General features: G+C 42.3%; 1 protein-coding gene across 3 annotated transcripts in view; it reads right to left on the bottom strand.

The window, feature by feature from the left end:
- Positions 1–23,954, bottom strand: part of sema4c (sema domain, immunoglobulin domain (Ig), transmembrane domain (TM) and short cytoplasmic domain, (semaphorin) 4C) — a 129,710-nt gene that overhangs the window by 88,189 nt on the left and 17,567 nt on the right. The window contains exons 1-2 of one of the 3 annotated variants that reach the window (XM_088009082.1): positions 4,257–4,833; positions 4,100–4,152 (exon numbers count right to left, since the gene is read on the bottom strand). The exons of 1 other annotated variant lie outside the window; for it this stretch is intronic. The gene's annotated coding sequence lies outside the window, so the exon portion shown is untranslated. Of the gene's footprint in view, positions 1–4,099; positions 4,153–4,256; positions 4,834–23,954 lie in introns of those variants that run through there. One more of the 3 variants, XM_088009081.1, reaches the window with a different exon arrangement.

Genomic DNA, 23,954 nt, shown 5'->3' with positions numbered 1-23,954 from the left:
GCGGGGTGGGGGGAGGAGGGAGAACGAATGAGCGGCAGAAGGGCCTGGTTAAAAAGCAGGACACCTGCACACACACACACACATACACACACACGTTTGTCTGGCTATCTTTGTGGGGACTTTCCATTGACTTCCATTCATTTCTACAGCCTAAACCTTACCTTTACCCTTTTCCTAACCCTAACCATCACATACCAAACCCTAACCAAAACTCAATTCATACCTTAGCCCTAACTCTGACCCCTGACCCAAAAACCAGGTTTCCCCTTGTGGGGACCAGGCTCCGATCCCCACAAGGAGCAATTGGTCCCCACAACGTAGTATATGTCCCCACAAGGTATTACAAACAAACGCGCACACACACACACACACACACACACACACACCCCTCCAGCTGCTGGCTGCCTGCGTGTTTGACAGGCGGCGCGCTGAGTGGCTGCGTGGACGCCAGCCAAACGCTTGCGAATCACCAATGACTAACTGTGCAAAGCGGAACTCTCTGAGCTAATCACCTGCATGCTCATTGTAAACAAATACTGTAAATTGAGAGTGGATGCGTCGCACAGTCACACTCAGCTCCCCGCACCTGAATCCGCGTTGTCGAGTTTGTGCAGCCGTTATGCGGAGCCCTCTCTATCAAGCCCAATTGTTAAAGCCCGGCGCCTTTAATTGCCTTACAGCAAATTTGACATTGTCCACGCTGACTGCACTCTGATGAGAGGAAGAAAAGCTGAGCGGCGCTGGATCCACCACTTCCTCCAATCAGCAAAAGATGAGAGGCACCCCGAAGCCACGCTCCGTTTGATCGCCCGCGCAAGGCAACAAGCCACGCAACGCAACGGGGACGCTAATCTCACGCAAAGACGGGCCTCTGAGTGCATGCCAGCCTGGTAAGACCGAGCATGAATGCTTTGCGTGCCGGGCGGTGGCGGCTCTAATCAGTGGCACAATTGGAAGAGGCATGCTGCAATAAAGTCCAGCAAAACGCCTGCCAGTCTCATTTAGAGGCAAGCAGTCTTCCAAGATCCGACTGAAGAAACACACACACACACACACACACAGGCGCGTACAGTAGAGGGGAACACACTCCATCTCGGTGAACATCTGGTGGAGGTCAGCCGGCTGCCAGCAGCCTCCGCCGGCCGCACAAAGCAAAAATGAGAACCGGGAGATGAAAAAGATCTCGAGGCTCAAAAGCTGGACTTCAGAATGGATATTTCCTCCAGAGTGATTGGACTGTAAGTGCAGCTTATCATTCATGCGCCGCGATTTACAGGCTAAAATTAGGGTGGTCCTCATTTGCCGAGGCCGTTATCAGCATGACTGGCTGACAGAGTCGATTCATACCGACATCCCTCCGGGGACTTGTCAATAGTCAGCTGAAGGAAGTATCAGTTATTCATTGCGGACCAGACACGACTGATAAACAGCAGACAGCGCAGCATTTGTCTTCTTCCCGCTCCGCTCCGTATGGGACATGTCATGTCTGCTCGGTTGCTATTCCTGGTCGAAGACAGACAGACTCGTGTCCATGTTTTGCCACGTTACACCCAGTGACTGGAATACATTTTTATGGGGATTTGATGTAATAGACTAAAAACAAAGTGGTGGCAACTTGTGAAGAGAAGACGAGTAATATTTTTGCAAGTAAAAGTTTAAAAAGTCTGTTGGGAATTTGTTTTCAATATTTTGTAGAACCAACTTTTATTGCAATTACTAGGCTGAAAGATGTCATTGACTTTTTTTTCTTTTTTTTCCATTTGTTCTGCTGCCCTTTGAACAGCCCGTTTCCCTTCCTCGCCTTTGGTGGCTCTACACCAAAAATCACTGAAGGAAACGACACCAAAACCTCTGAAGGAGCCATGAGCGCAACTTCTTTCTTCACGAAATGTAAATAAAAATGGAGTGGAGTCAGATTTTAGTGGTTGTAGGATTTCTCTTTTGTCTTTGACAAAAGGCTACGAACCATTTCTTGAGTTAATGCTAGCCTCTCACGTTTGTTTTGATTGTTTTTACCCAGAATCCTCTAGGCTGCTGAAGTCTGCATCCAGCTCAAGTTTTTAGGAGAACCAGAGTTTACTTTTTTTGGTCCACATCAGAGTTTGATTCACATCTCACCAAACAAACTGGACTTTCTAGGCAAACAAACTAGATTTCGGTTAAAGAAGACTAGAGAGCTTTGATGTGAATGTGCCCTTAATTAGGCCAAAATAACATCAATTCTTGATACAATATCAGGAATGGTTACATTTGCAACAACCAGGTTGGTTTGGATACCAACCAAAAATCATTTGAAATTGGTAGATTTTTTTAGGCTATCTTTGTCTGATATTAAAATTATTTGATGATCTGAAATGTAAGCTTAACAACAAAAAAAGTGTAAATACAAAGAAACCTGTGAGTGAAATATTTATTTGCTGCATTGTTTTCTAGAACTTAAGACATTAAAGTATCAAACAAAACAGGACAAAGAAAAATGTCGAGCTGCTTGAAAGTGATGCAAAGGATTCTCTTCTTTTTCTCTCTCTCCCTTTAGATCATCCTTCAGACGATGAATCCATGATGCCAACCACTTTTTGGAGTTCAAAACAAAAGTAAACCTCCTGCCGATTCTGTTTTACGACAACATTACCAGCAACAAAGAAGAGGATGGACTCCTCCAGCTCTAGACTTTGTATCTCTGGCCCACAACACAGATGCTATCACAGTCTCTGGCACCGCAGCCAGTCAGTTATTCGTATCCACGGAGTTTCTGGCACGAGGCGTACGACTGGTTTCGAGTCCTATTGTCTCCGTGAAATAATAATGATAATAAAAAAAATGTTGGTGTTGACAGAGAAAGAAAGTGATTGTGATTTTAATTTTTTTTCCCTTCTTCTTCTCCTGTGAAGTAGGACTCTTTTACTATCATCCACTGATTTCCTGTGTGAAGAGAAGAGCCTGCGTCATTGCTTCTGGCATCTGATATTGGCTGGAGCCGAGGAGCTGTGATTATTATTCTCGCTGTGCCAGAACCCACAGGAGCCCCGGTGGACACAAAATACCGAGCAGCACCTGGTGTGCCAGCTAAACTGAAGAAGAGACGCACGGGTGAAGAAAAGAAAAGAAAAGTAAAAAAAAAAAACGTTTCCTCACATTCACCCACTGCACAGACGTGATTGCTTTGTATTAGGGCCAAATGAAAGTGAAATGGGACGGAATCTTACTATGATGCCGGAAGGGTTGTTTCTCTTAAAACAAGTGTGTTTTCTAAGGGAAAGCTGTGTAAAAATGAGTCTCTGGGCTGAGAGGTGGGACGCCTATGTGGGTGTTTGTGTATGTGTGTTTTAAGAAACATCGGTTTCCATAAGTAGGAGGATGAGGCAGCAAAGCACCGGCTCCGGCCTCAGACCCTTTCGCAATATTGCCCTGGGCGGTTGGGAGATCCGTCCCAATATTTGTCTCATAAAGAGCAAAGCCAAACAAATCTCTCCGGCTGCGGTACCCTGTGATAAAACCCATCATCTTACACACACACACACACACACACACACACACACACACACACACACATACACAAGGGTCTTTTTCCTGGATCACCTCCACTCCTGGACTTTAGCTTTTCCCTCTGCACGCACTTTAGCACGGTCAGATCAAGACTCAAATTTGAAATCTGTGTGGGCAACGCTGTGCGTCATTTTCATGCAGAACTCTCAAAAATAGGCTAAAAAGGCTTTCGGATGAACCAGCATCGGTTCTCACAAGCTGCGTTTCCTTTACACACATGCGCAAAACTCTTTCGATTTTCCACTAATATCAAACAACCCCGCAATTGCACAACTGCAGTGTTTCCTTTAAATGAGAAACGAAATTAAAATCACATGTGAATAAGTTTGCTCACGCGATGTCATTAAAAATCCTCCTCCTACCACTTCCTGTTCGTCTTGTCGTTTTTGCCAGTAGTAACGTCCGGTTGCTGATCATGTGACTCGTGATGCAAAAAAAAAAAAAAAAAAAGTGTTTCCATTGCAGTTTTGCTTATAAGGTATTAGAACTCACAACTTGTTAGTTTTGTCTGGTGTCTTGCACAAAAAACACTTGGTAAGAGTTTTGTGCTTACCGACTGCTCATGCTGCTCCGCAGGTCCCCACTTCCAAAATATCCATAATATTCCTTTAAATAAAGGAATAGAGAAAAAAAGATTAAAGTGCTGAAAAGCCACTGAAAGCACAGATGAAAGTTTTGGAGGAACTTGGATCATCATGTAAGATATGAACCTGAATAATTTGATGTATCATCAGCAGCACCTACACAGACGCTGCAGGCGTCTCAGTGCTTTTCTGCCTCTCATCTCAGTTGAGGGAAAACGTCTTTATAATCAGACAGACCTTAATGTTCACAGGTGAAAAAAAAAAAAAAAGAACTCAGAAAGCAAGAAGTTGGTTTTCTTCTTTTTAATTGTGCAGGGTTTTGGCTGCACCCTCAGGAGACGACGGAGTTCTTTACACCTCCCTGAAGGAGGCCTTCGCCTAATACGGGCAGGCGGTGAGGGTCATTTCAGCTCCTGCGTGGGCCCTGCAAAGAACAACCAGCGCCTGTCGCCGAATGAGCAAGCTGGAGGGGGGAAAAAAGAAAAACAAGAACCGCCTGTGAGCGCAGCCTGTCATTTCACAGACTCATTCAAGGTCAAAGTGACTGTGATTTTTCTTCCTCTCCTCCTGTATAATAACCAGAGGCAGGGATATCCTGTTTCATTAGCTTTCCGCGCACACACACGCCGCGCTCCCGCTGTCTGTCCGACTAAACGCGGTCGGCCGAGGGTCAGCGCTGCAGCTGAAACAGCAAAGAAGCAGAAAGCTCCACATGGCTGGAGGATTACTGATGGAGGGAGGGGTGTGTGTGTGTGTGTGTGTGTGTGTGTGTGGATGGCGGTAATAAAAGACCTAATGTACACTATTGGTTCATCTACCTACATGAATGTGTTGTTGCCACATGGTGAACTGCGTCACTTCAAGTTTTTGTGCATCATAACTAGAGATACACCAATCCAATATTAATATCGTGTATCAGTCCGATATTGAAAAAGTATTCTAGATCGGGTATCGGCAACAATGTGCCCGATCCATAATCTATATAGTCTGATTCTATGCTTGGTCCTCTGAGCGACATCATGCTTTATTATTCATTTGACATTATAGTTAGAATTCATAATTGGACTTTCTGAACCATTTGTAAGAAAGTTTCTTGCTGTTTATTTGCTACATGTTTGACCAACACAGTCAACCTGTTTTTGTCAGTTTTAATTTCTTTATTTAGTTTTAGCTTTAATTACTTCTTTTACCTTTTCATGATAATTGTGTTGTACTTTCCCTGTTTTCTATTTGTATAAAAACTTAGCTTTTTGGATAATTCAGGAGCATTTACAGAAATGTCAGTAGAGCCGCACTGTCCCTACCAAATAAATTAAAATGAAATTAATTTTACATTGGGCTGTTATAATTGCACTGGCAGAACAAATTCAAGTTGTGTTTAGCTGTTTGACCAAGTTTGTAAAGCTGTTGGTGTATTTAAGCATACTGTGCTGATGCAGAGTTATCAAATAAGTTTGTGATTCAGAGCATTTATGTCTGTTAAAAAAAACAAAAAAACGCTTTAAGTCAGTTCAGCTGTTTTTCTGTATCAGATCGTACCGGTTGATACTTAAACTCAAATATCGGTATCGGTATCAGAAGTCAAAAAAGTGGACTGGAGCATCCCTAAACTACTGTCTTTGCATATCTGAGTTAGAGTGTGTGTGAGCGCGTGTGTGTGTGATAGCAGTAACAGTGTGAGCTCTGTGTATTATCTCATTTCTCTGAAGGCACATGATGACCCTCTTCCTAATGGCCTCAGAGCTCAGAGTGGTGGGACAGGCAGCAGGGAAAATCAGCCTCACCATCTCCCACCATGGCAACAAACTGGCCCTCGGGGGCCCATTGCCTGCTCGGCAGCTCCCCCCCACAGGCTACGCCTCTAACCCTAAGAGACGAACACCGAGGGGAGCTCAACGGCTAAAACAAATTAGATCACCTCCATCTGCTGCCACCATTACAAGCCTCTTCAGCAACTCCAGAGTACATTTCCAAGCAGACCCCCCGGCGGCCATGACATGCGGTTATTTGAAATCAGACAGGATAAAGATTTGTAGAAAGACAGCTTGTGCTTTTTACAGTACCTCGCCAAGGCATTCTTTTATCCTCTCCAGTTTTGTCTCTTTGCACGCATCAACTTGTTTTTATATTGCAATCTAATCGGACAGACTAACACAAAAGAATGAGAGAAAATTATATACGGTTTTCAAAAGATCTGACTCAATACGTTGCAGATCCACTCTTTGCAGCAATTACAAAGTGTATGTCTGTTTTTTTGGGGGGGGGAACATCTCTATTATCTTTGTACACTGAAATTTCTGCCCGTTAGCTGGAGAGAATCTGTAATTTTCCAAGTCTTTTCAAGTCTCTGTTGCGCTTTCAGGCTAACATTGTAAATAGGAGATTGTTCTTTATATTTTGCTTGGTGGAAAAAAAAGGGTTAAACCACTCAATTTCAATTGGTTCCAGGTTTGGACTTTAACTGGGTCACTGTAAGGCATTCCGCCTGCCTGCACATTTATAGGCATTTAAAGGAAGGCAAATCTCCACCTCAAGTATTCCAGTATTCAGCATTCATTCATTCATTGGTTATCTTAGTACAACCAGGGTTGCGTTCACATAGATCACTGATCCATTTTACAAAGAAAATGTGGCAAAGAGAGTCAAAACAGCTGAGTTAAAGTGACATCACACTTACCAATAAACACTTCCAGAACCTTCCAGACCTCTCAGGTTGTTTGGTTCTGGTTCTGCTCTGCATCCCCAGAACCAGAACCAAACGTGGAGAAGCAGCATTCAGCTTTGATCTCCTACTAATCTGTAAAAAAACGTTCAGAAAACTACAAAATGACCGAAACACTGACTTCCTTTAAATCGAGGCTAAAAGCCCAGCTGTTTAGAGCTGCTTTTGATTCATAATAACTGGAATATTAACAATATTTTATGTGTATTTGCTAGATGATGGTATTTAACAAAATGTTATATTTATTGCCTGTTACTGTATTTACTGCATATGATTAAACTTTACTTCCACACAGTTCGTCTAGGACTTCAAACTCATGAATCGTTGGCTAAAGGGATCGGGTGTTGAAGACCACAAGGCTTTCTCTGCCAGCTCAGGTCTTGGTCTCGGAACCAACAGAATTTCCTCCAGAATTTTCCTTAATCAAAGAGTCATGGACTCAGACTTTGACCTTCCCTCCCTCTCTGCTGAAGAGAAGCCATTGTTTTCTCAGAATTACACTTTCACCTCGTCCACAACGGTCGCTACGTCCGCTATGCAGCTTGTAGCATCTATCGGGGTTGAGAAGAGGGGCAATTTTCATTCCATGTCACAATTATGAACTCGCTTGTATTGATCTGTCTCAATAGCATGTTTGTAGGCAAAATGTGGAAAAGCTCAAGGGCGACATTTGCAACTAGTGACAATCTAATGCAATCATTTGTCTGAACCAAGCCACCAGTAAGTGATGGTTTGGGGCTACTGGCCAGACAGCCACTGGAGGACAACTCTGATGTCAGAGGTATGTCAGAGTCAGGGTCAGTGTTGGTGGTTTTTCTCTTTATTGCCGCCCACCGCATGGAATATGTGCTGCATGGAGAAATAAACCCAGCTAAACATCTTCTTCAGTCTAAAATCTGACTACCCAGAATTGATTTTAATTCTATTAGATTTTAATTATATTTTTTTGTGCAGTGTCCTGAAATGACTTCTGGCCTGAATAAACTGACTGCTACTCAACACAATATGATTTAGTGAAGGTATAATGTTGATTTGATGCAATGGGGTGCTTATTAAACTCTGAAGCCGTAGAGTTGCGTATCTTAACATTGTGATAATAATTTTGCTCAACGGAAATGTGTTGACTTGGAAAATCGGTTTTTGATAAATAAAAATGTAAAAAAAATTGTCAGTTTTTTTTGGCCCTGTTGAAATTGGTTTATTTCGCAAAACTGCAATGGATACATTTTATTTGCATCACACGAGTCGAGTGATCAACAGGATGATGATGACAGGAGGTGGCGTGCTCTCGAATGACGTATATCGTGAACAAACTTATTCACATGTGATTTCAAATGCGCTTTGTATTTAATGGAAACACTGCAATTGTTGAATTGTGTTTTTCAGCATTAGCAGAACATCAACAAAGCTTTGTGTACATCTGGAGTGGAAACGCAGCTAGAGAGACAAGAGGCTCAATGTTTTCTGTAGATGATTTTTTTTCCCCCCAAAGCTAACTTGGTTGTGGTGTAAGTTGACGAGACGAGAGGCCTCAGACGTCTGCTGAAAGAATCTTCGTAATGGTTCTGCTTTGATCGGATCAGTCCACGCAAACGATCTGGGGCTAAAACAAGCGTAAGCTGCCGTATCCTGACAGTAAACAAAGCCAAAGGCATGACAGACGGAGAGTTCGGCGAGTAGAGAATCTCCTTCATCGTATTCTGCCAAAACGTCACTGATCACTTTTCACTGATCACTTTTTCACAAGAGCCGAGAGGAGCGTGCTTCCTGCCCCAGGATCCTCTGATTAACCAAACTTGCAAAGGAGCAATGACGGACCGCTCCCTGAAGGAAGTGACTCACGTTTCCATCGGTGACGCGCTCAGCGGGCGGCCTGACTGGAGCCGACCTCGGCGCTCTGCCGCTCGACCCACGCGCAAGACCCGACCTGTTTGGGTCGGCATAGCGAAGCACATAATTACATCCACGGACACCGAGACGCTAAGGAATTATATTGTGAAGGATTATCCCTGCTACGGCCACCCACACACACACACACACACACAGAGGGGAATGAATTCATGCAAAAGATGCATTACAAATCTACATAATCGCACTACAACTAGCATGAAATCAGGAATAAAAAAGCAAGAAGCGAATTACGTCAAGTCTTTATTTTCTCAAACTGATAAATTTTTAAAAAGATTTCAGTCATACAGGGAGGAGGACAAAGAAGGAAAACACACACACACACACGTACCCACACACACACCCACAGAGCCTCTGTGGAGCACTGAGGTCATCTTTATTAATAAACCTTCTGACAACAAACACACTCACATCAAGGCCTTCGCCCTTCCTCCCTTCCTCAACTCCTTGAGAAATGGCATCTGCCAGACTGACACAGTAGGAGGAAAAAGGGGGGTGGAGGAGGGAGCGGGTGTCTGTAACCTCTCTCTCACACACACACACAGAAAAACAGCGGCGTTCTGCAGGGACGGCATGTCGGCGATCTGTCAGAAGGTAACGGAGCGGCATGAGATCGTCCACGTCTGGGCGAGAGTCTAAGAACGAACGACTCGGTGGTAAAGCGGGAATGGGAAGTCCAACCCAGACACACTCTAGGAAACACGCTCCGGCTCATTTGTTCCCACTGACAGGGAGAGAGAGAGGAGGGACGGGTTCTGTGTGTGTGAGGGATGCTCACAGGTGGAGGAGGGCAGGTGTGTATGAGAGCCGGAGGAAGCAGAGGTAAAAACTAAATAAAAATCAGCATCAAAGCTCTTGAATAGCTCACGTTTACGCTTCCGTCTCGGCGCACGTGCACAAACGTTTGCCTCGAGACGGGTAACGAAGAAGAAAAAGTTTTTAAAGCCGCAAAAAGGAGGGAAGTATTCTTTTCTCTGGTTGCAGGCTTTCAATTTCCTGTGCGTAGAGGAGGCAGTGCTGCTGACGGAATAAATGAAAAAGATGAGAGGCAATTAAGAAGGGTCTACTGCAATTTGCAGAGCCGTTTATGATGCAGTGAAGCAGCCTTTAACAGGTGGCGTGAATATGGTGCCTCTAAATGTTTTACGGCGTAACCGGGGTGAGGTTGTGATGGTGATTGTGTCTTGAGCGACATCCTGCAAGACTCTGGAAGCAGGAGTTCAAGTATGCGAGCAGATAAGACGGCAACGAGAAAACACATCGGTGATGTCCGTAGAGACACAGATGTCAATGTTCATCAATCTGGGAAGAGCTATATGGAATCTTGTGACAAGTATTCCTTATTTGATTTACAAATCAGTCTAAATCGTGTTGTTGCAAAGCAAAACCTTCCACCTCAGGTGCAGTCTCAAGTAAGAGTTAAGCTCTTCCTTCACCTTATTCCAGGAATTGCTTGTTTTTGTCCCTTCTTCTTTTCTATTGCCTTTGCTGGAAGCCTCTTCGTCACGAGCCCTACCAGGTATCAACAGTGTTCCTTTTAAATCAATAAGGAGCCTGTGTGGATGCCTCCCTGCCAGAACGCCGGGGGAGTCTTTGAAGGCGGCATTCTCCTTCTCCCTTCACATCTGCATCATGTGAGAGCTGATGCATGCCAAACAAGACGCGTCTTATTTCCACTTCCTCCAGATGAAACCTGCCAAACGGAAGACGCTTCCCTTGACGCGGCTCGTTGCAGAGGACCCTTACGTAACGCGGCGTGTTTACAACCGCGGCTGCTCTCAGGAGAAACGCAAACAAACGAAGGCTTTATGAACTCTGTGTTCATCGACTCCCACGTTGCGTAATTGAGCGATAAATTTTTTAAAAAAGCAAGGCACAGAAGCACTTTCCTATCACATTTAAAGGCGGGGAGGCTTCATTTGTAGCGAGCAGGACATTCTGTGACAGGGAACGTCACGAGTCAAAAACCTGGGGGAGCGGAGGGAGCGTGTGACACACTGCAACCTCAGCGGATAGCTGTGCTCTGCAAATGTGGAACAGATGGTTAAGGAGTTGGAGGAGAGGAGGGTTTCCTGGATGTTTGGACAGAGCCTGGCAAAAAAGTATTCATACTGCTTAAATTTACAACCACTAATCTCAGCGTATTTCTTGGGGATTGGATGGTATGTACCTCAAAGAAGACGTAAAATGTGGTGTCTTCTTCAAGGCACCACACTTGGGGTGAGTGTAAAACCTCACCCCAAGGTTTAACACTTAGATACACATTTGGACTTTGAATGGGCAAACGTTTAGGGTCGAACCTCCCACCCAGTCTGACACCTGATTATCCCATTTATTTCGCACCTTCTTTTATTTAGGGCTAAAGTATTAGAGCCAGACTACATATATACATATGTGTGTGTGTGTGTGTATATATATGTGTATATTGAGTCACAATATTATCAGAAAAATATTATAATGTTATGAGACTAAAGTCATATTAGCAGAATAGTCAATATTCCCAGAAGAAAGTTGAAAAATGAAAAGAAAAACAAAAAGTTCTGTCTTTAACATCGACAGATATTTACAGAGTCGTTTCAAAGACCTGCTGCTGATAACATATTGATCCTGGTGTGTTAAAAGGTTAAGCATTTACTTATTTGTAAAGCTAACACTGATACTCAACATTGTTCATTTTTAATATTTTTCCTGTTCTCACAAAATAACAGCTTTGTTCCCCTAATATTTTGACTTTATTCTTTTATTATTATTAGTTACTTTATTCTTATATTACTCCAACTTTATTATCATACAGCTTTATTCTGGTGACATTATAACTTTATTCTGGAATCACAACAACTTTATTGTACTTTGCACAACTTCAGTCTGGTAACATTATGACTTTATTATCATGCAAATTTGTTCTCATAATACTACTACTTTATTCTGAAGTTATAATGATTTTTTTTTTTCTTAGACTTAGTCATACTTTCCCTCTGCTTTGATTACTGCTTTATGTTGATCCGGCACATAAAATTCTAATAAAACATATTGAATTTTGTGGTAGCAACATGACAAAATGTGAAAAGCTATAAAAAAAAAGAAAAAAAAGAAAAGCACGTTTGCAAGGCACTGCAGTTAAAGTGCAAACACGGCAGCCGTCTTAACGCAACTTCACGCGGTTACGAGTGAAACTGTCCAGAACTCTGACACGTCAAACGTGCAGCTGTTGGGAAGGTAGCGAAGCCGCCTTTACAAACCAGTACACAACTGGCAGCACAGACACCGTGACCGACGCGGGTTTCATCGTGATCATCATGAGGCCTTGTTTAGCCCGAAGCTAGCAGCTCTGTGTGCTTCAAACTGACAGGACTGAGAGGAAGGCGGAGGGGGGGAACCAGCAGAAACTTTCCACTTAGGCGCCCACTTCACTTACATTTCATCCATTTCCAATTGGATCCAAACTGAAATCAATGCCGCAGTAATAGACGGCGAGAAACAGTCTTAAAGAGTGCATCGCTACCGGCTAAATGCGGCTGCTGGCTGTTCGATGAGGGGGAGAACAGTTTTGTTGTAATGTTGTAAAGGCTAAATCTTCTATTTCAAGATGGATTAGGGAACAGAGCGGCTGGAGTCTTTGGTGGGAGGCTGCAGATTGTCAAAGCTTTCGCTAGATAATCTGCAAAAGAACAGAATGACTTCTTATTCTGCTCAGAAGCTGCATATTTCATCGTCACGTAATAACGAACAACAAGACAACCTGAATGTTGTCTTGTTAACATGCCGGCTCATTCAGGCATGATAGAAACACACGTTTACAATCTAGATGCTCAAAATAAACCTGCTGTGAAACATTTTTGTTTCTATGTTTGCGTTTTCTGTCACACTTACATGTTTCAGATCGTTTCATACTGTTAGATTACAAAGCTGTTTTCAAATTATGATTTTATTAAGAGGGGAAAAAGCTGTTCCTGCCCTTTCACCCGATCCTGGTTCAGGGTTTCCTGAACATCTGAGACATCTGTCACTCTGGGGTCCAAGCAGAGAACCGTGAAGGCGAACTTTCACAGGAGGAAGCAGCCAATCAAGATTACTCAAATCAACGACTCATCCAGGAAGTCCCAAAACAACCCAGGACAAAATCTAAAGTACTGCTGCCCTCGCTTGCCTCAGCTAAGGTCAGAGTTCAACTAACAGGATAAAAATGGTAGCCATGGGACCAAAACACTACTGACCTCAAAGAACATCTCACATGTGCCAAAAAGCATCTCCAAGATGGGAACTGGCCTGTGCTTGTGAAGCCAATCCAGACATTCATCCATTCATACACACATTCAAACGCTGATGGTGGTAAACTACTGGAGGTGGTGGTCAGGTGCCATGATGGCGGGTGAAGTGTTTGCACGCTGAATGGAAACAAAGCATTTAGAGGTCAATGCAGATGACTTACTTGACATGAGTTTAAACAATATGACTGAATTAAAGCAATTCTGCAAAGAAAAGTGGGCCATAATCCCTTCAAACGTCAGCGTAAGAAAGTCAAAGCCAGTTATCAGAAATGGTTTGATGGCAGTGGTTGCCACCGATTGTGGTTCATCCAGTTACTTCTTCATGTAGGTTCTGGTTATTTTCCCTAAAGAAAAAGAATTATTTAAAAACTGCTCTCAATTTCCTCTGGTTATCTACATCTGATAAAAACATGGAAGCGTGGCAAAAAAAGAAATAGAAATTTGTAAGGGAAAACACTTTCTCACAGCTTTATTTAGGAAGATTGTCTTAATTTCAGGCGAACCAAATCACAATGATTAGCATCTTTAAAATAAAAAAAGACCCTGTAATTTATTCTGGCAAATTCTCGTCTCACGCAGCTTTTGTCACCGGGGAGCTTTTTCAACCTTCCATCAAGCGTCGCAAATTGCAGAACGGTTTGAAGCGACAACATAAGCAGACCTGCCTGCAAATAAACGCAAAGCTCGTTGGTAGCAAACGCATGCTGTCAGCGCAAATCAAAAGCACAGCAGTCAGAGTTTAGGATGGAAAAATGTCTTCACTCTGGTAAATGGAAGCCACAACTGCACCAGGGGAAAAAAAAAAAAAAACAGCAGTGGGCTGACTTTATAGACAGACAGGCAGCATGCTAATACAAATTGGTACGTATAAAAAAGGATGCGCCACACTCAGAGCGCATCTGGTTTTCTTTTTTATGTCACCTCAGATGAAAATTAGGACGTGTGCTGAGCCGTTGACGAAAAAGCCCGGGTCACAATTGCTGAATTTAATAAAATAAATAAATAAATAAAAAAGGAAGAAAGAAACAGACAGCACCTGCCAGGACAGACTGACAAAAGAACAAAAAAGAAAAGTCAACAACCATTAAAAGGTCATGAATTTTCTAGATAAAACCAAAGAAGCGTGCGACTTTGTTGGAAAGGGATGACAGCACTACGTAGAAAATCAAATAAACGATGACGGCACACGAAGTGCAGCGGAGAAGTCACAAGGCTTGGAGGAAATAATAACATGCTCTTTGTCGTCCTATTTTTTTTTTTCTAGTTTGCTCTATTCCGCTTTTTCCCCAGCCTTTCTCATCATCTCAGATACTTCGACCATTTCTCTCCATATAAGTTTTTTGTGGATTTCATTTCAGCCTCCCCTTCCTTACTTCTTCTCTCAGAGTCTCCGAGTTCTCGCTTCGCATTTTTCCAGTCTATTTAGCTCCCCTGCGCCACGCGTATCTGTGACTGATGAGTCACTTTTCTTTGAAGGTATAATTCAACACTCTGGGATTCGCACGTCTTTGCTCTCTCTCTCGCTGACATCAGTGGATTGTTGCCACTCTTTTGTGCGCGCACGGAAGAACGCCGAGCCGAAAACCAGGTGACACAAAGGTTAGCTTTGCATAACGACTGAGAACAAGAAGAGGGGCTGATCAATGAACGATGCTTATTTGATGCAAACAAAGAGAAAACCTAAGTGTTGCGCTGCTGCTAGGCTAGTCCTTCTAGGGCACACGCGTCAAACTCAAGGCCCGTGGGCCAAATCCGGTCCGCCATAGCTTTTTATGTGGCCGTCTAGGTTTTAGACTGAACATTAAGTCTGCTTCAAAATTATGTTATCAGTCAAATCAAAGGAGTTTTTATCCGTTTACTGCCAAATTATATCAGTCTCTCCAGTTTCTTGTGAATTATTGTGGAATTTCACACAAAATCAACAAATCCACACACTTTTTTGTGCTAATATACAATTGGGAGTTTAGTGCAGACTTTTTCTCAAAAATTAAAAAAACAACTTTCTTACTTGTACCAAACAGCTGCCTCTGCCTTAATTGATGTCAGATTATAGTCCATGAGCTATACAGCAAGTTATAAAAAGTCACATTTACTGACATAAATAAGTGTAAATGTTGCAAATCTTTCCAAATGAGTACCTCAAACACTTTGATTTTTATTGCAAAAAAATCACAAAAAGTATCAAGAAATCTTGGAGGGACTGAAAAGACGTTCAATAATAATATTTAATTTTAAGAATTCATTGATATCTTAACAGTTTGTGAACAAGTTTTATGAATACATTTTGGCATAATCGGCCCTTTGAGAGAATTCATGATCTTGATTTGGCCCAAAACGAAAATGAGTTGGACACCCCTGATCTAGTGGGACCTCAAGCTGCAAAAAGTACCTGATTCATTGCCCCAGTGAGAGAAAAATTAAACATCACTGCAAAAATACTAAATCTTAATTTTGGTGTAGTTTGGTGTAATTTCGGTAGGCTGTTAGGCCTACCGATTTTAACATTCAAGTTAAAATCGGTAGGCCTAACAGCAGCCAATCAGAGTACACTTGAAATAAGACAAAGCTATTTTTCAGCAAGATGCAAGACCTTATTTACAGTCAATAATTTCTTATTATTGAAGAAAAAAACTTTTTTTCCAAGTACTTTTTTTTTTAACAATATTAAAGAATCATTGACTAAAAACAAGCTATTGTACCTTGCTGAAAAGTTGCTTGTGAGTTAGTTTTGTCTTACTTCAGTTGTACTAAAATATGTGCAACGAGAAACTAGACCAAAATTACTTTGTCAGATTTTGTGTTTATTCAGTGTTCCTGTTGTGGAATAAAAACGATACACGGCTTTTCAATCTTTTCTGAAAAATCTAAATTGGAGAAGTGTGGCATGAATTTGCATTCGCCCCGCTGAGTCAGCACTTTGCTCCAACCACCTTTCACTGCAATTACAGCCACAAGTAAACATCTCTTATCGTCTTTGTACAGGTAGAAACCGATTCTTTTTTCCACTCACTTTTTGCTTCACCTCAGTCAGACTGAACACAAATCCTCTGTGAACAACAATTATCAAGTCTTGCCATGAGTTTTCTGTTGGAATTAGCTCTGGACTTTGACTAGGACATGAAATCAATATCTAAACTCTTGCATTACAGGTGTCAGTTTCAAGTCTTTCACAGCCGGATTTAGCTCCGTCCATCTTGCCGTGAAATCAAATCTGATTCCCTAAGCGTCCCTACAGAATGATGCTTCCTAGAATTGTGTCCTCTGGGTGGCTTTTTAAAAAATTTATTTTCTGGGTTTGTTTTTGACCAGAACACCTCCCTCTGTGTGTTCGCCGTGCCGCCCACGCGGCTTGTGGCAACGTGTGAGCGGTGCTTTTCGTGGCTTGTTGGTGTAGGTGTACGGCCGTGTATTAGCAGGTTGAGAGTTGCGCTGCACCCTTCTAATTTTCAGATAACGGACTGAACAACATGCTGGGATGAGCCCGAAGCTTCAATATGATGCACTGTTATTGTAACCAGAACCTGCTTTAAACTTCTCCACAACATCTCCCTGATCAGTCTGCTGTGTTTCTTAGTATTCATGATGTTTGCTCTCCACTAATCTTGGTGGATTTATACCGAGGTGAGACTGTCAAGCGATTAGTATTCTGAAAGCAGAAGGATTTGGTGGTTTTCATTTTGCTTCCGCTTCATGATTATGTGCTGTTTCACGTCAGATTCAAATGAAATACCTTTGAGTTTGTGGCAAAAATGTGGCAAATATGACAAAAGTTCATTAGGTCAGAAAAATGTTGGCACTGTGTATCAAACTTAGCTGATTTAAAGGGGCAGTGTTATGTAAAATCAACTTTTTTGAGCTGCATGTCATGTTATAATGTTATTCTCTTGTTAAAAACACACCTGGCGTTTCAAACATGTTTGAGGAATCCTTTAAAGAAATGGCAACCATTCAGCTGTGCAAAACGCTTGCTGGGACCTAGCCCCGCCTTTGAAGATGAAGCTCCTCCTCCTAGCTTCTGCCTCACAGAGCATCTCTTCCCCACTCAGCTCCTTCAGACTAGCCAGCAGCAATTAGCAAACACCTGATAGAACTGTGCATCTGATGAGCTCATTATAGGAGCTAATCCTCAATGAAACTACCAAAAATACTTGGTAAAGACATTGTTAAAGGGTTAACAGAGGAGCCATGTTGTGATGACTTCCTGGAAGTGGAGTTTCAGAAAGTGCAGGAACTTCTTAAAGAGACAGAGGCCCATTTTCAAGGTGTTCAATTTCAAAGTCAAATTTCTTTTAAGTCATATTTGATATATATACTATGTTACCTACAGCTTAAGATAACAGTCACTTGCCTGTGCTATAAAATGGCACTATATTTTCCTGGAAAATATGTAATACTGCCCCTTTAATCACAATCTGAGTGTGTGTGTGTATTTTCCCTTCTTTGAGGCAGCAGGTAGTGTGTAGGACAGAAAATGTGAGAATATGTCACCGCAATGTGTCACAAAGATAAAACGCACATGCTGGCAGATCAAACATGGCCCACCTCCCCACATTTAAACAACTCTGCTTTACAAAAAAAAAAAACATGCCACGACTTTGTGAGTGTGATCCTGTGCACTGCAGTTCACGTCTTAATCTCCTGCCTTCACCCAAACTCGGCAGAGCTTGTCGTAAACTCGATTTAATAAAGTCTGGCGGGAGCTCTCTGTCGCTGAAAACCGCCAGCCCGACACACACGCGGGCCGTAGATGCACATACAGTCCATTAAGAGAAAACCACTGAGACGAAAAGCGCTCAGACAAAGCGAAGCCCACGCGTCGACTCGCGGACACGCAAAAACGTGAAATCAGGGACACATAAGGGCACAAAGACACACACTTGCGTCTCAACAAAAAAAAACAAAAAAAACAAAAACGCACCGTTCCGTTCCGACGCAAAGAGATAAAGACGCACGCGGGTTGATGCGGACCCGTGTATCTGCAGAAACAAAGAGAACGACACTCAGGCTCAGGGACACAATGAGGGGGGTGAAAAAAGGCCCACATGCAGACACAATGAAAGATGTAAAAGCATTAAACAGATTTAAAAACAAAACAAAAAACAGGGACAGCATCAACAGACAGCACGGCCTTGACAACGAGCGGCCAACGTGACGCGCCAAACAGAGGCGGCACGCTGCGACGGAAAATGTGGCTCCGGAGACTACGGCTTGGTGCGCCGAATGAAATGAGATGCAGCGGCTCGGTGGAGCCGCTAAAGTGTCCACGTGGCTGCAAAAGAGAGAAATTACACATGGAAACATGAAGACGGAGCAGAGCGTAAGGCTCCCGCTCTCAAACTGTGACAAAAGGGGGCATTTTGTTTTTTTGTTTGTTTTAATGAGGGGAGCAGCTTTCCTTGAAGCCACCAAAACCATTTTCCGAAAGTCAACCGATGTTTGGCGAAGATCAACAAATCTTTACACATTTTTCTACACGTTTCGATTCTTCCACAGAGGAGCTGCCAAGGAAATCCAACAGCATTTCATCAACAGCAAACCCAGATAAGGGAGGCAGAGACACTATGGCGAGTGAGCTGCGAGTTGATTTTTTGGCCGGCGTAAAATAAATGGGAGGCGGAGAGATGAAGAGGCCCGGCGAAAGCAAGCAATCATGCTGAGAGAAGCCTTTTTCACGAAAACAATTTAGCACAGCAGCCTGGGCGTACATCTGTTCCAAAGATGTCTTACAAACCGGCCTCTGTGTTCCACACAAATTAGACAATAAGTTTTTCAGGCTTTCAAAACGTAGTGAGGTCTGTGAATTGATTACAATAACTACCGATCCAGTTGCGTGCAGAAGCATGTCTACCTTCTTCCAACAGGTTATGGTTAGCTTAGCTTTGGCTAACGCCGCGGGAAATGGTTCGAAGAGGACCGAATGTAATAACCTGGCATGTTAGTTAATAATCATTGACCAGTTTTTGCTAATAAATGTGCTCCTAATCGGGTGGTTACCGGTTTGAATCCCGTTTCCAGGGGTCACTTTTCCGCTGTGTCTTTGGGCAAGACGCTTCATCCGCTTTGGCTGATGGTGGTGGTCACCATAGACATAATATAAGAATAGACCCCGCATTGGCCGCTCCGGCGCAGGAAATACGGCGGCCATCTTGGAGCGGTATACCCTCCTACTTTGCTCAATCAAAACAGCAGAAGATGCCTCAGCACTGAGGGATATTGTTGTTCGGATCTATGGATTATTGATGTGAGGGCTCCACAGACAACATTTTATAAGTAAGATGGACATATTATTGTGTACATATTGTGATTAGAATATTACTTTACTGTATTTATGTCCACCGGTGAGATACCAGCTAATATTAGCTACAGTGCTTGGTGTAATACGGGTTCAGCCCCGCTATGAAGGCTAACTGAGATTCCGTAAATCTAAAAAAATTAATTATTCTCTAACATTGATTTATATTATCTGACACAAGAGCCTATATTAGAAATGAAACAATGTAACACATATTATAAAACTTATATTATGTGTTATAACATTCGCCGGCAAAGTTTACACAGGTGGTAAAGATTATTGTTTATATTCTTTTACTGTGTCAAAAGTAAGATACATCCTAAATCTTCCGTTTTTGTTTTGAAAGTTTCCTAAAGACACGATGCGAGGAAGAGGAGGGAGAAATCTATAAAGAGAGACGGATTCACTGCAGCACGGATGAATCTCACATCGGATTATGGACTCGTCGGCTGAAAAACATATATATATATATATATATATATATATATATATATATATATATATATATATATAATTCACTATTAATCATTATTTATTTGTGCCATTATTAATCTTTATTTATTAGTGTTTGTATAGTTGTATAAACATGTATTGATATTACTAAATAATTTATTAAATAAATTATGAACTGCTGTGTGCTCTTCATACATCGATATCAGAATATTCCATTCCTATTCTATTGTTATAGCCACTAAGCATATTTAAATATGATGAACTATGTATTAAAAACATACTTAAAAAATACAATTGTTTATAAATGTTGCTTTGATAGATGTTTGAATATGGTTTCCAGTAACAAAAAAGTGTGTTATGATCGATTAAATGCGCTGATACGTCATTGTGCCTGCTAAACACATAACGCTGAGTGGAGTGATGTACCGCTCCAAGATGGCCGCCCTAAATCTCGTCAGCGACAATAGGCGAGAGCGGTCCATGAGGCGTCTATCCTTATATTATGTCTATGGTGGTCACCGGTTGAGTGGCAACCTTGCTTCTGGCAGATTAGTTTAGCTTAGCGAACAGAGGCGGAGGCAAAGTGTTTCAAAGATCCCCTCAAGTGTGAAACTGGCACCGCAATTACTCTCAATTAAAACCCTTTTTCCTTAAATTAGGCTTAACAAACACGACTGCCTCTTTCCAACTGTTACTTTCAACTAAATAAATGAATAAAACGCAGAAAGAGAGGTCTTTAAACAACAATGACAGCAACAAAAAGAAACAGTCGTTCGGCAAACAACGGGACACCATGTGGCAAAACCACACCCAGCAGACTGCAGACAGACACGCATGCCACGGCTCACACCCACACACGCTTAGCCACGGCAGCTAACTTCATTTCAGAATCAATTAATGAAAAACACAGTCTTTCCCCGCAGGGAGTGAAGACAAATTAGATGAGTTTAATCCCGGTACAACAAATCAGACCCGCTTGGTCCGAAAGTACGAGAGAACGAGACGCATGGAGGGAAGATAGGTGGACAATGAATTTTAAAAAGGGAGAGAGGGGAGAGAGAGAGGTGGCATTAAAGCATAACGTTTTAATCCGATTGGAACATCTATCTATCTATCCGTCTATCTATCTATCTATCATCCATCCATGATGTATTAATGGTGATGCCTGTTTTGAGCGTGTGGTGGAGTTCATCCCTGCTTTTCCCCCTCTCTGTCTCGTTGCATTAGGTTTCAGGCTCTTTTCAAAAGAGGTTTTATTGATTTTGTTGGACGTGAAGAATCAGAATCAGACATTTGGGTGAGAGTGTATGCAGCCAATCCGACCCCAGGCAGAAAAACATATATAAGTCATAAGGAAGAGTTTCCTTTTCTCTCACCCACACAGTTCCTAAAACACGGAGGACGTTTTATTATGGATACACGGGGGAAAAGCGAAATACGAATAACGCTACAGGATAAACTGTTCCATATGTCGCAGTTGTGAATGGCTGTGTATGTCGAAATGGTGAGATTTGAATGTGTTAGTAGATGTGAAAAGTGTGTGTTCTTGGTGAAATTTAGATTTTCTTTTTTTTTTTAAGAATTCATATTAGAAGAAGTTCCACCTCCAACCAAACAAACAGAGCTGCATAATAAGAGGTGGCGAGCGGTTCTTCCTTTCACTGGTTCAGTGCTGACTCTGTTTTGTGCCTGTTACAAATCAGCGGTTAATTGTCATGTCAAAGATTCATATTACATTCAGCTGAAACTGAGCCCCGCTGCAAGTTTCAGCGAACGTTTTGCAGCTTTTGCCACGCAAATTTAACAAAAATTCTCAGTAACAAGACTTAAAACTTACACCAAACACAGATTTTCAGCTGTGTCACACGAAGACACATCACTCCTGTTCTCCCGATAGCTGTGGTGCGTTTCCCACACCGCCCCTAACATGTAGTTCTCACAACACTTCATACCACATCATGCAGTCATCTGCAAATGAGTCACCTGATCAGAATCGTTCATTCGGATCTCAGAGTCAGATCCAGAGTCATCACTATCCCAAGTGTGTGAATCATGTTTCCTGGACAGATCATGACAGTGCACTGCAAAAACACAGAATCTTACCATATTTTTTTTGGTCTAGTTTATAGTGCAAATACCTCAGTACACTTGAAATAACACATAACTGACTTACAAGTAACTTTTCAGGAAGAAATATTAACTTGTTTTTCTTAAGTCAATAATTTCTTAATATTGATGAAAAAGTACTGGTTCCATTGGCAGATTATTTGACTTATAACATGGAAAAAATGTGAAATACATATTCATCAATATTAAGAAATTATTTACTTAAAATAACTATTTATATCTTGCAGAAAAGTGACTTGTAAGTTCCTTTTGTCTAATTTCAAGTGTATTAAGACATTTGCATTAGAAACTAGACCAAAAATACTTGGTAAGATTTATTGTTCTTGCACATTCCTATACATTGGGTTAACCTGAGAGCAACTTAAAATGTTGAAGGGATCCTTAGTATTCTGAATGCATACGCCACAAAAAGGCCCAAATGTATGCAACGGAGCTGCATGACATTTGGTATTAGCATTGACTATCCCAATAATGATACACCATTGCAGTTAACACAACTGTCTTTCTTTTCCTTCATTACCATATCTAGCCTATTTTCCCTGAGCCTTCGCATATCAGTAGCTAAGTTTAATAACTAAGGTGTGGATAAAGGGCAGTAAAAGTCCATTCAACTGACCAATTGCATTACACTAGTTTGAATGTATTGCCCTTAAATGATACAGCATACCAAATAATGTGTTCTTGCTTCTATTTGACAGACATTTCAATGATGATTGTTTTTCATTACTTTGTCCAAACTCTAGTATTTGGTTCACACTTTTGAATCCAGTGAGTGAGACAATGGAACAAAGCGATATTTGTAATCATAACAATGAAATGATGTGTGATTCAAACTGCCAATTGGGCATCAATTTGAGTGTGCAAAAGAAAACTGGAAAATGAGGAAAACAAGAAATTGCTGCAGGGCCAATCAACTCAGTTCTGAGAAATTTACCGAAGCAGCCAAGAAAGACTGTTGACTATGAAGACAGTCACCAGTAAAGCAACTCTTAGGACTCCTCGTTGTAATGCATGTCTCCAAAGGCTGTAGCTTTGTTATTTGGTGAGACATACTAAAAGCGCGATGCCTGACTAGACGTCGACGGAACGCACCGACACGGTGTAATCGGCACATCAAACAAACGCAAAGCTGCACCAGCCGGCGTACGGAACAGCGGCGCGTTCACAATGTGGCCTATTCAGAAACTTTACAAGGAATGACGACTCTGGGAACAAAACGGGAAAGAGAGCGAGGACGCCAAAAGATGAGACGAGGAGAGAGGGAGCGAGAGAAGGAGGCCAAATCCGGGCTTGAAATTGATGGTGTGATTGTTGACTGCTGGGCGGCTCTTATCTGGGTTTCTCAGGGTTGATGTCTAGGCGAGCCGGCCTCATCATTGCTCTCCAATCTCTTTCTCTCTCCAGGAGAAGAACAAACATAGCAGCCCCTGTACATTACTCTATTTCCCCCCTGTCTCTCTCTCTCTTCCTTGAAGCTTTTGTACTTCAAGTCTCCGTCCCTCTCTTCTTTTATCTCGTTTCTGTCATATTATTGTGGCCTCAGCCTACGGTGCATCTTTCTTTTTTTTCCCCCCTGCTTTTTCTCCAGACAAGTTAGACATCACACAGAGAGCAGTGGGCTAGAAAAGAGCAGCAGGAGATGGGGAGGGGTTGGGAGCTATGGGGGTCAAAAGGTGTATCTACAGCAGGATAGGGGTGGCTGAGTAGGAAAACACTGAATCTCTCTCTCTCTCTGTCTAAGTTCCCTTGAGAGCACACCACCCCAGCCAACACCTAAACAACAGCAGTATTGTGGCTGCAACTGCTGATACAGCTGGAGTCAAAGGAGGCTGCAGCACTGCATGGGAGGTGAGGCCAATTAAGCGCTAACCCTAGCTAACGCTAATACACAAAGGCTATTCTGTGTTGGCAAAAGGTTGCATACGTGGAGAAGAACGTGAGTCAGCGAGGTTGGCACAAAATCAGCACGTGAAATTTTCAAATAATCGGTGGTTGGTGGGAAAGGTCAAACAACGGGCTGGTAATCACTTGCAGACAACAACACAATGAAAAAA

The sequence above is a fragment of the Poecilia mexicana genome, unplaced genomic scaffold (genome assembly GCF_051168715.1).
Source record: "Poecilia mexicana isolate PSO_F unplaced genomic scaffold, ASM5116871v1 scaffold_9, whole genome shotgun sequence".
NCBI classification, from domain to species: Eukaryota; Metazoa; Chordata; class Actinopteri; order Cyprinodontiformes; family Poeciliidae; genus Poecilia; species Poecilia mexicana.
This window is presented reverse-complemented; position numbering and strand designations above follow the sequence as displayed.